Raw genomic sequence first — 12,363 nt, 5'->3', positions numbered from 1 at the left:
TTCAAGAATTGACAATTTTACTCAAGGCACTAGATGACATGAATTTCTGAAAACCAAAGTGGTCACAGAAATCATCACAGGCCTTTCTTTACTGTCTTAAGTTCATCAAAACTTGTGACTTCAATATACAGACTCCTGAGATTCTGGCTCTACAGTAAGAAAAACCTCTGGTCATTGGTACTCAGAAGTGCTGAAGGTAAAGAACCCTGACATATATCCAGGCAGGCCAAGCGGAAGACTTCCCAGGAGATGGATAAGTCCCAGATGTTAATACTTCACTGTAATTTAATGTTCCTCCACAGCATTGCACATGCTTTAGTTGGGGCAGCGTGGGGCCGGGGGGAGGAGGCATAGGTGCTGCTGGCTGGTGACACTTTTAGTTGTTGTTTGTTTTTAATGTTACCATTCTACACAGATCCTTATTCAAATAAAATATACCTTTGAAAATAATTTTCCCGCCTAGATATTCTTCCCTGAGATGAGTCACTTATGTCACTCTACTACTTGTAAAGCCAGCATGGAAGTATAATACTTTCATGTTCAGCTATATGAATAATAACAACTATTACATGACATAGAATTTCTCAGTTGAAATAGAGCTATATAATCACAGTGATTTCCATGCAAATTATCCTAGACATCATTCTGACCTAAAGAAACCTAGCCTGCAATTTTCAATTGCCAGATCACATAGAAGTAATTGTCACAGAGGCAGGCTCATGGAATAGTCAAGGATTCGGCAAAAAAGAGTAGTTTCCTTGGGTATGTGGTGATGGGATGTCTGAGGAGGCTGAACTAAGAGAAGAGAAAATGGAAAAGTCTTTGCTTGGGATTCCTGGAAACCAACTTACTTCCTTGTCTGCACTAAACAAGATTCCTTTCATTTCAGCACATTTGGACCTTGACACAAACAAGTCAAAAATACACGATAATTTTTCACTTTCCATTTAGTTCATTAGCCTACTTCACTGTAGGATTTGATTCCATAAACAAGCACGATTTGCCTACATGGCAAACGCAAATAGGAGCAAGTCATAGACCCGCCATTACAATCTGGTAGAGAGAGAAGTACGGCAATGACCATGATATATTGTAGTATAAGATGTCTCTGCTATGAGAGGAAAGAAATTATAAGTAGAGAGTTTTGGGGTTGGAGATGAGGGTCCAAGGAAGGACTGATACTATTCAACTGAGATGGAATAAAAAATGTCATGACATTTGGGCAGTGGGCCTTAGGACACCCCCTCTCAGCTTGTTTCACCCCTACTATTGCTCTGTCTCAGATGAAGGGTCACCTTCTCTGGGAATCCTTCCCTGACTCCAACCCCAGACTGAGTTCCATGGCCATTCTCAGTATTCCCATATTGCTATTAATGCCCTTCCTGGTGCTTCTAAAATGATGCTGCTAATCATGGTATCTCCTACTATCAATATATTGAATTCGAGGGCATTGATTTATTCATCATTGCATCACTTTTGCAATCTTGGCACAGAGTAGATGCTCAAAACTTTGTTAAATCCATGAAGAGTGCTAAGGTTTAGGCAGGACTACGCCTCAGAGGAGAGGTAGCATTAGAGGTGTAGACTGGGAGATCACCAACATAGAGGTGCTGGTCATAGAAGTTAAAGTGGGTGAGCTCCCCCAGGGGTAAGATACAGAGGAAAAAGAGATCAGCCCTTGCGAGTTTACCTTCCCAATGAGGTCTACTCCTATTAATACTAGCTGCTTCCTGCTTGCCACCTACTGCACTCCCACTCACCCTCAGGATGCCTCTTATCATGCTTGAATTGTTTTTTTTTTTTGGTCCCACTGTGAGGCTTGTGGGATCTTACTTCTCCCACCGGGGATCGACCCTGGGCCAGCTGCAGCAGAAGCGCAAAGTCCTAACCACTGGACCGCCAGGGACTTCCTGAATTCTCTTTCTTTATTAAGTCATTTTTTCTACACTATCAACATTTTATTGCACTACAGCATTTTATTATACTACCAACATAATGTGAAGAAGGAGGATGGGGCCAACCTTGACCTCAACATGCCGCCCATGGCCCAAGACCCAACCATATGAACAAATCCCATAAACCATCAGGGTCTACGCAGGAAAAGCAGATGACTTTCTCCTAAAGTTTCTCTGTTGAGCTCTCCACTTCACCCAAGGCATTAATCCAGGTACAAAGAGGAAGTTGAGAGTATAACCACCTGATCAGTGAGTTGAGGCTGGCCTGAATGTCTTCTAGAAGGGACCAAGGTGGTGTCATTGATCACTTTACTTAAAGTTAGGCACCAATTTCCATACCACCTTTTCTAAATGGATTTTTCCCAAGGCAGGGATAACTTCCCACAGTGTGTACATTGTAAGTCAATCATCCCTTCAGGATACCTTTCAAGAAAGAGTCATCTCATTCAGAGAGATCTTCCCCCCCCCCATCTGACGGCTGCATAATCTACGGTGGTGTTTCGTCAAACACTTGAAGGTCACTTGTGATCACCCTGATGATGCAACTTACCATTTTGGGAGGAGAGAAGCAAGTTCATGTCTGGCTTTCATACAATAAGTATGTATTTCTCCCAGTGGTGCATGTGTTGCCCCTGGAAAGAAAGTGTTGTTTGCAATGGTCAGAGCTCTCCAAGTGGAACCTATGCAGGTCACATAGCACAGGGTGACAGTCCTCCAAGGCAGCCCCAACACATGAAGGGCTGCAATTTGAGATAAAGTGACAGGGAAAGACTGAGAAGTTAGAATAAGGCCTGAACAATGTAAGACTGGAAGAAACTTTTTGAATATCTGGAGTTGTATCATTCTCTTATTCATGCAGAAACAGAGTGAATAAAAGGTTGCTAAAAAATACTTGACTGAAAACTAGGAAACCAGGTTAGAGAGCCAGCATTGCTCCTGACCATTTGTGTAAACTAGGGTACAGTCAACCGGAATTTCCTGTTCTCAATGTGATCTACAGAATGAAGAGGATAGACGAGGTACAGGTGAAGACCTTCCTGCCTCTGTGATTCCATGCTGATCTACACCTGCAGAAGTCTGTGGCACATATGAGTAAATCTTCAGATCCTCAGCATCAGTAATGTCTGTACCTGAGAATCTGGACCCTTTAAAATGACCCCCTTGGCTAAAATGGCTGGTTCCCATCACCATCACCTCATCAAAAGCTGTCATCCCACACTGATTTATTATTTCTCATAGTAATCTTCTCAATCTGAAAGCATATTTTTTATTGTTTATTTCCCTCAGTAGAATGTAGGCTTCATGAGGGCAGGGATTTTGAGTCTTTTTCGCTTCCATATTCCTAGCAAATAAAATAATGCCTAACATAGATACATGCTGCATGTTATAGTTTAATTATGCAAATACTTGATTTGTCAGATTTCCTACTGAGATGCATGCCTACCTACTTAGAATCCATTTTCAAGTCAAATGGATCCCAAGAGTATTCCCTACTTATAATTTAAATATCATCCATTTCCTGAATTAGAGACATTTTGCTAAAGATAATGTTATTTTTAATCATATTTCTAACTAAAAGAAAACATATAAAGTCATTTGACTGTACTGCTTTCATTGCTTCAAACAAATACATTATTTTTTAAGTTTGCTAATACTTTAAAAAAATTATCTGTTTCAGTAAGGTGACTTGCGGAGGAAAACCAGGTTGGATCTCCTAGATAATCTAATGAAATAATATATTAGTTCTTGGGATGATTAAACTATTGAACAAGGAATTTATTTTAACTATCTACTTGTATTCACATTTTCCCCCTCAGAAAAACATCAGTTTATTGATTTTGAGAATTAACCCGAATTAACGAATTAACAGATGTCTTCTTTTTATATAAATTTATTTATTCATTTATATTTTATTTTTGGCTGTTGGGTCTTCGTTGCTGCGCACGGGCTTTCTCTAGTTGTGGCGAGGGGGGGCTACTCTTCGTTGTGGTGCGCAGGCTTCTCATTGCGGTGGCTTCTCTTGTTGCGGAGCACAGGCTCTAGGCGCACGGGCTTCAGTAGTTGTGGTTCACGGGCTCAGGAGCACAGGCTCAGTAGTTGTGGCACACGGGCTTAGTTGCTCCGCAGCATGTGGGATCTTCCCGGACCACGGCTCGGACCAGGGCTCGAACCCGTGTCCCCTGCATTGGCAGGAGGATTCTTAACCACTGCACTACCAGGGACGTCCCGAATTAACAGCTGTCTTATTCGTTAACTGTGATAACAACATTTATCATTTTTTGATATCTCACAGCTGTTCAATATGTCAAATGGTATAGATTTTTTTAAACTTTCCATAACATGACCAACAAAACAAAATAGAAGTATACAAACAAAAATAAAACTTTGGACAGGCCGTATAATGTGTGGTCAAGAACGTAAATTCTGAAATTGTATAATTTGGATTCAGTTCTGACACTAACCCATGATCTTAGAAAAGTTATTTAACCACTAGGAGCTTCACTTTCTCCATATGTAAAAACTGGGTTAATAGTAGTATTAACCAGTTGGGAAAGCCAAAAGAGATAACATTTGCAAAGCATTTATCACAGTATCTGGCAAACAGTAAATTCTCACTAAACCTTTGCTATCATTACCATTTTAAACTTCAATTGGCTAAACATCTTAATCAAAATCTCTTCTGGCCAGTGTAAGTCTTTAATAAATATTCCACACGTGTTTACCAAGAATCTACTAAGTTAGCAATATCACAGTCATAAATATTCATGATGTTGCTGATACACCCTATTTTATCCCAGTTCCCTGGAAACAGAGCCCCAGGCCAAAGCAGATGTACTGATGTTTGTTGAGGACTGCAATCCAGAAAGGCAGGCGTGGAGGAGATCAAATACAAACAATGCTGGACACAGCTTCACCATGAGCTAGTCACCCATTTTCACAAGGTATCTCCAGGGGGCATTTACAAAGCTACTGAGTCTCTACTCAGTCTTTTTTTTTTTTTTAATTTATTTTATTGAAGTATAATTGATTTACAGTGTTGTATTAATTTCTGCTGTATAGCAAAGTAATTCATTTTTACATATATATATACATTCTTTATACATATATATATACACACATTCTTTTTCATATTCTTTTCCATTATGGTTTGTCACAGGATGTTGAATATAATTCCCTGTGTTATACAGTAGAGACCTTGTTGTTTATCCATCCTGTGTATACTAGTTTGCATCTGCTAATCCCAAACTCCCAATCCATCCCTTCCCCACCGCCCTCCCCCTTGGCCACCGCAAGTCTGCTCTCTATGTCTGTGAGTCTGTTTCTGTTTTGTAGATAAGTTCATTTGTCTACACAGTCTTTTTATGATGGAGGAAGAGAGTAGCATTTATCCACTAACCTTTCCATGGTTCAAAATTTGCCCAAGGTCATTGACACTTATGTGTAGCACATACATGGACTCCCAGTGATGCACTGGTGTCTTGCTTCTCAGTAACAGGGAAGCCACAGGGATAGAGCAAGAGGAGCCGAGGAAGGAGGGCAAGCTGATGCTTTAGGGGCACATCCATGAACAACACGGGGAAGCAGGGAGTCCCTGCCACTGTAGGCCTATTTGCCTGAAAAGCAGGGACCCCTCCTGTCAAGAGTCGTGCACAAGCCGAGTCTGGTACACAAACTAGCTCAGGCAGCTCAGAGTTAAGGGGCTAGGGCTGAAAATTCCTAAATGAATCAAATCATGTCTCTTTCTCTTCTAAATTATCTGGGCCTGGGGTATATCAGCTTTCTCTGAAAATCTAAAGCACACACCGGTGGACTCTATATGAGCATCTCCATTAGGCTCCAAAAAATCTGCTACTGTAATTGAGCTTCAGTCTTTTCAAACGCCACTTCATTCTCTGGCATGTGAATGAGCAAAATAACAAAAAGTCAAACACAAACCGAAACCAAATTAGCTGAAACCGTCTATAGCCGCGCAGCTAGAAAATGTTACACGTGAAGAACAAAAACCATGTCAATTATTGTTTTCAAGAATGATGCTAAAAATTGTTCCTATTAAATCAAGTGTAGAGAAAAGTATATTTAAGCTTTCCATACAAGTTAATATTTGACACATATTTTACTGAGATACTATGAACCCAAGATGTAAACCAGAACTATTTGGGGGTGTATCATATAACTGAAGAATATCTACTTTACCACAAAGAAAATGTAAAATGATGGGAAAATTTTGAGGTGTATTCTGGTTAAATTTGAATGGAAGGATGGGGGAGGGATGGAGTGGGAGTTTGGGGCTAGCAGATGTAAGTTATCATATATAGAATGGGCCAATAACAAGGTCCTACTGTGTAGCACAGAGAACTATATTCAATATCCTATGATACACCATAATGGAAAAGAATATAAAAAAAGAATGTACATATGTGTGTGTATATATATATATATATACATATATATATAAATATAACTGAATCACTTCGCTGTACAGCAGAAATTAACACAACATTGTAAATCAACTATACTTCAATAAATAAATAAAAAATAAAAATTTTAAAAATTTTAAAAATGTGAATGGAAGGAGAAGTTGGAGGGTGAAAAACATGAAGATTTTTAAAAGATGATGCTTAGCCCACAGGGATTCTGCTTTACTCTGTTAGATCAGCTTCAACCAAAGGTAGATAAGTTGCCACTCTATCGAGGTAAGTTTGATCATAAAATGGACAAAAATAACATCAGTTTTAGGAATCATAAAGGATTAAAGGGAAAGTGGTAGACTAGATAATTTAGAGGAGTTCTCTGCTATGTATTAGGAAAGCTGGGCCAAACATACAAAACATCTGCTTTAAGGCATGGGAGAGCTAACATGTTAGTGAAAAGTTACTGCTTCAGGATCTTGAGGTATAAAAGGGAACCAGAAAAGTGAGCACAGCTCTGTGACCACTTTTCACCTTTTTTTTCTTAATTTGAAAGAGGAAGAATGAGAGAGTGAGAGGTGCTTTTGACAGAGAGAACAGAGACAGTCCAGAGCCTGCCAACAAGAGTTCCCAGTTGAATCCCGTCCCTTTTGGTTGGAAGGACCACACCTTCAGGTGATAAGGGTGAAGAATAAGATAAGAGTGAGGTGTGGGGTGTGGCACTTGCTGGATCTACAGCTCAGCTTAAAATCATCTCAATACATGAAATTGGATTAACATGATCCCCACCTCTCTAGTGCTCCCGGATGCCTGTTGGAAGGAAAAGTAAATCCTCTCTGGAAATTACAACATTATCTTCTTTTCCAGAATTTTTTTTTTTTTTTTTTTTGGCTGCACCTCAAGGCATGTGGAACTTCCCTAACCAGGGACCAAACCTGCTCCCCTGGAGTGGAAGCACGGAATCTTAACCACTGGATCACCAGGGAAGTCCCATTTCCAGAATATTTTAAAAGCAATCTATAAACATTATGGGCAGAGGTTATGCAGGAAGCAGACACAGAAAAGTGACACTACTGAAAAATAACAAAAATAAACAATAGAAACAGTCCCACAGGAACTCCAAATTTGGAGTTAAGCTTACTCTGTTCAAAGACATAAAAGATTAAGACTTTGAATTTTAGCAGAAAACTGAAATCAATTTTTTAAGATAGAAGTTCCAAAACAACACCAGCAAAACAATCACCAAAGTTACAATTTCAGTGGGCAGGTTTTATAAACAGTAAACTAAAGATAGTGAAGAGAGAATTTGTGAACTGAGATGTAGGTCAGAGAAAATTTTCAGAGTGAAGCATGGAGAAACGAAAGAATGAAAAATAAGAAAAAGAAAATAAGAATTATAAAGGGATAGAGTATAAAAGCCTAACATAAATGTAATGCAAGTCCCCAAATAAGAACAGAACGAGAATGGAACAGCAGTTATATATAAAGAGAAAATGACTAAGAATGTTTCCAAACTAATGGAATAAATCAAGCCCATATTCAAGAAGCCATACAAAGCTCAAGTAGAAAAAGCTGAAAAGAAATCAGTATCTGTTCACAGCATGATAAAACTGATGTTGAGAACCAATCCAAAGAGAAATCCTAAAAGCAATTAAAAGAAAAAGGAAGCAACAGTTGGACTGACATCTGACAACTGCCTTCTCAGCAGAAGCAATAGAAGCAAAAACAAAAAAGCAAACAAATAAACAAAAATCCAGAATGCTATAAAGTATTTAGATAAAATTAGTTTAAATTAAAATTATATGCATAACAAAAATACCTTCCAAAAATAAAGATGAAATTAGGACATTTTTCAGAAAACAAAAACTGAGAAAATTTATCTTCAGCAGACTTACATTTAAAATCTTTTTCAGGCTGAATACAATTTATCTCTGAGGGAAACTCAGAAATTCAAGAAGAAATAAAGACTACAACCCAATAAATATGAGGATAAATCTAAATGAATTTAGCATCTGATACTCAGCCGTAAGAAAGAACGAAATAATGCCCTTTGCAGCAACATGGATGGACCTAGCAATTGTCATACTGAGTGAAATAAGTCAGACAGAGAAAGACAAATATCATATGATATCGCTTATATGTGGAATCTTAAAAAAATGGTACAAATGAACTTATTTACAAAACAGAAATAGAGTCACAGATGTAGAAAAGAAACTTATGGCTACCAAGGGGGAAAGCAGGGATGGGGGAGAGATAAATTGGGAGACTGGGATTGACAAATACACACAACTATATATAAAATAGATAACTAATAAGGACCTGCTGTATTGCACAGGGAGCTCTTCTCAATACTCAATGACCTATATGGGAAAAGAATCAAAAAAGAGTGGATATATGTATAACTGATACACTTTGCTGTACAGCAGAAACTAACACAACATTGTAAATCAACTAGACTCCAATAAACATTAAAAAAAAAATACAAGAGAAAAAACAAAGACTTCTGCGGTGAATGTCTTTATGCCGCTGCTCTCCAAGAACTAAAAGCTAGAAGCATATATCAGTTTCCATTGTGTGTCTAAGCTGGCACACGTGATCATGAGTTCCGCTCTCTCACTTGAGTACATTGCTAATACAGTGGCCACTAGCCGCATGTGGCTAGTCTAAATTCAGATAGGTTGTAAATATCAAATGCACACTGGATTTAGAGAACTTAATTTTTTCAAATATATATATCATTAATATTTGACATTGATAAAACGTTGGGATAATATTATGGATCTATTCGGTTAAATACAATGTTATTGAAATTAATTTCACTGTTTCTTTTTGCTTATTCTAATGTGACTATTAAACCACTACACATTTCAAAATGATATATATGACTCTCATTGTGTTTTTGTTGGGCAATGCTGCCTGAGAGCATGAATTCCATTACTTCCAAATGGAAAGTTTCCTATCTGATATCTACTCTCTGAAGTCCCTGTATGGAGTTTATTCATAGCAGAGACATAGTAATTCATGAACACTATGACTTCTCCTCTCTAAAATAAAGTCGTTTCTTAAACTTATTTATCACTTTAAGAGCTACATCCGTCCTTCAGACAAGAGTCCTTCACAGACTAGATCTGCTTGCTTGTAAGGATATAGTTGTACACAAATATGCAGATTTGCAGGGGTAGGTGCATCGCCAGCACCACAGAATCTCTCCCTTGAATCGCTGTGCCTGGTGGGAGTTAACCATATCCACACTGGTGGAAGCTCCAGTCGCCTTTGGAATTATAAAACATTCAACCACTAAAAAAGGAAAGCAGTTATGACTTAGGGATGGTTCGTGTTTCTTATTTATTACAGTCTCTTGGTAAATACTTCAAGGTTTTGACATGTGAACAGCACATGGGAAATGAAATGAGAAACGAAAACCAGCCCATAAACTGTGACTGTGCGTGTGCCCTGCGCAGAGAAACCAGGCACACAGCTCCAGGTGCGTACATATACGTAAGGGTATGTATATTACGTATATGCACAAGTCTCCCGTCCTGAATTTGAAAGGACATTGAATGTGTTCTTCCTCACAGAGTGGTCAGTAATCAGCTGTCTGAAAGGCAGCTCGGTCACCCTGACGTTATCTTTTTTATCTACATTCCAGACTCTGTTCCCTCGGAGGTCAGTGTGTGCCCGAGATAAAGCAGTGATGCTATTACCAACTCTTTGTGGGAACAAAGTAGTTCTGCGCTTCTTTCAATTCATACCAAACCTGAAGCCAGGGAGATGATGCAATGGGCACATCGTCATCTAAACCTGGTAGAGGAAGAATTTGAAGGGAGAGAAGTCATTGAGAAAACATTTTCATGTGCCCATAAATTAACTCCTGGAAGTATTCCAATGTCATTTCTTCAGATTATGAGTCCTAATATCTGTGCTTCTACTTTGCATGTTAAGGTCCTTCACAACCTGACTCCTGCTGCGGTGACCTCACCGCACATCACCCTCCCCCGTGCCTTTGCGCTCCAGAAAGGCCAACTTTCTTCTACTTTCCTGGGCGTGCCATTTTCTTTCACACTAAAGCCCACATGCTTTCCCCTCTACCTGGAATGTTCTTCCTCACTTCCTCTGGTGGCTTACATCTATTTATTCCATATAAGGAAGCTCAAACTTCACAGCTCAGTAAACCTTCACCTCATAACAAAATGATTTTTGAAATCCATTTTAAAACAGGGCTGTGAGGGGCTTCTCTGGTGGCGCAGTGGTTGAGAATCTGCCTGCCAATGCAGGGGACACGGGTTCGAGCCCTGGTCTGGGAAGATCCCACATGCCGCGGAGCATCTGGGCCCGTGAGCCACAATTACTGAGCCTGCGCGTCTGGAGCCTGTGCTCCGCAACAAGAGGCCGCGATAGTGAGAGGCCCGCGCACCGCGATGAAGAGTGGCCCCCGCTTGCCACAACTAGAGAAAGCCCTTGCACAGAAACGAAGACCCAACACAGCCAAAAATAAATATAAAAATAAATAAATAAATAAATAAAAAGATTACTATTTAAAAAAAAAGAATCCCCCTTGCCAGGATCCCTAATAGATGTTGATATTCTCAGTAAATCTGACCAGATAGGGAAGAGTCTACCCAAACCAGTGATTATTAAAAAAAAGAAGAAAAAAAAAAAAAAAACAAGGCTGTGGAAAACAGGGAGAAATAATATCTTTCAATCTAGAATAATTTTTTAATTTAATTTAATCTATTTTTAAAATTTTTATTGGGGTACAGTTGATTTACAATGTTGTGTTAGTTTCTGCTGTACAGCAAAGTGAATCAGTTATACATATGCAAAGATCCACTCTTTTTTTTTTAGATTCTTTTCCCATATAGGTCATTACAGAGTATTGAGTAGAGTTCCCTGTGCTATACAGCAGGTTCTTATTAGTTATCTATTTTATATATAGTAGTGTGTATATGTCAATGCCAATCTCCCAATTTATCCCTCCCCCCAGAATAATTATAACAATTCCATTAACATTTATTCAAATGCAATGAGTTTGTAAAAAACAAAACAAAACAAAAAAACCCCTAGACTATGCACACACACATCTATTAATATATATATATATACTTTCATAATTTCTCTCTGAAGATGATATGAGGAATTCAGTATATGCACATGTACATAAATATAGGCACGTACAATATTAATGTTACCAAAAAGAAAATTTTGCCACTGTATTTGTTAATGTTTTGGAAACAAAATCATATTTAATAGTCACTGGAGATACATTTGCTCTTCTTTTGTTGTTAGAAAATTTCCTCACTAAAAGGACTAAAAATGTGAGCTTATGATGAAAAAATAAATGGCACAGTACGCAAAGGGACCCCAAATTAAAATCTCAACTTCAGTCATGACAACAAAAACATGTTTCTCTTCAAATTTAATTTCCATGAGAAACTATTCTAAATTAAAACCTTCCAGTGCAGTGTCCTTCCATTTTTTGCATTTTTACTACCTAGAGATCAAACAGTTTGACACTGCAAAAATTCTGGTAAGTTAGGAAGAAATGCTGATTGGTTTGTTGGCTGGTGGCCGGGGGAATGTTATGACCGAGTAATTATGTGTTCTGGACAGATGCATTAACCAGGCTTGGGGCTGGAGCCACTGGATATTATTTTAGTCATAAGGGTAGAGGAACTGAATCATTTTCAAAGCATTGGCTGGCTGACATTGTCTCACTGATGCCTGTTCCAATGACTCTTTGGCAGTAACTTCCAACGCTGCACTTATGACATGGTAAACAAAAACTACATTAAAGGTTTGCTTTTTAATCATGAAGGAGTTCAGCATTTCCACTAAGCTCTCTTGCTATTCATCAAGTCACATTGAAGGCTATTGCAGATTTTCACAGCCCTGTCTTCCTTCGGAAGAATTGTAACAGTGTAACAGGCAGAAAGGCTTAGTTTTTTCATAGCGATCAAAAGGCCCATGATCAAACTTCAAAGTTGTAATACATTTTTTAC

Source organism: Eubalaena glacialis, chromosome 9 (assembly GCF_028564815.1).
Source record: "Eubalaena glacialis isolate mEubGla1 chromosome 9, mEubGla1.1.hap2.+ XY, whole genome shotgun sequence".
Lineage (NCBI taxonomy): Eukaryota > Metazoa > Chordata > Mammalia > Artiodactyla > Balaenidae > Eubalaena > Eubalaena glacialis.
The sequence above is the reverse complement of the archived record's forward strand: the minus strand, read 5'-3'. Positions refer to the sequence as shown.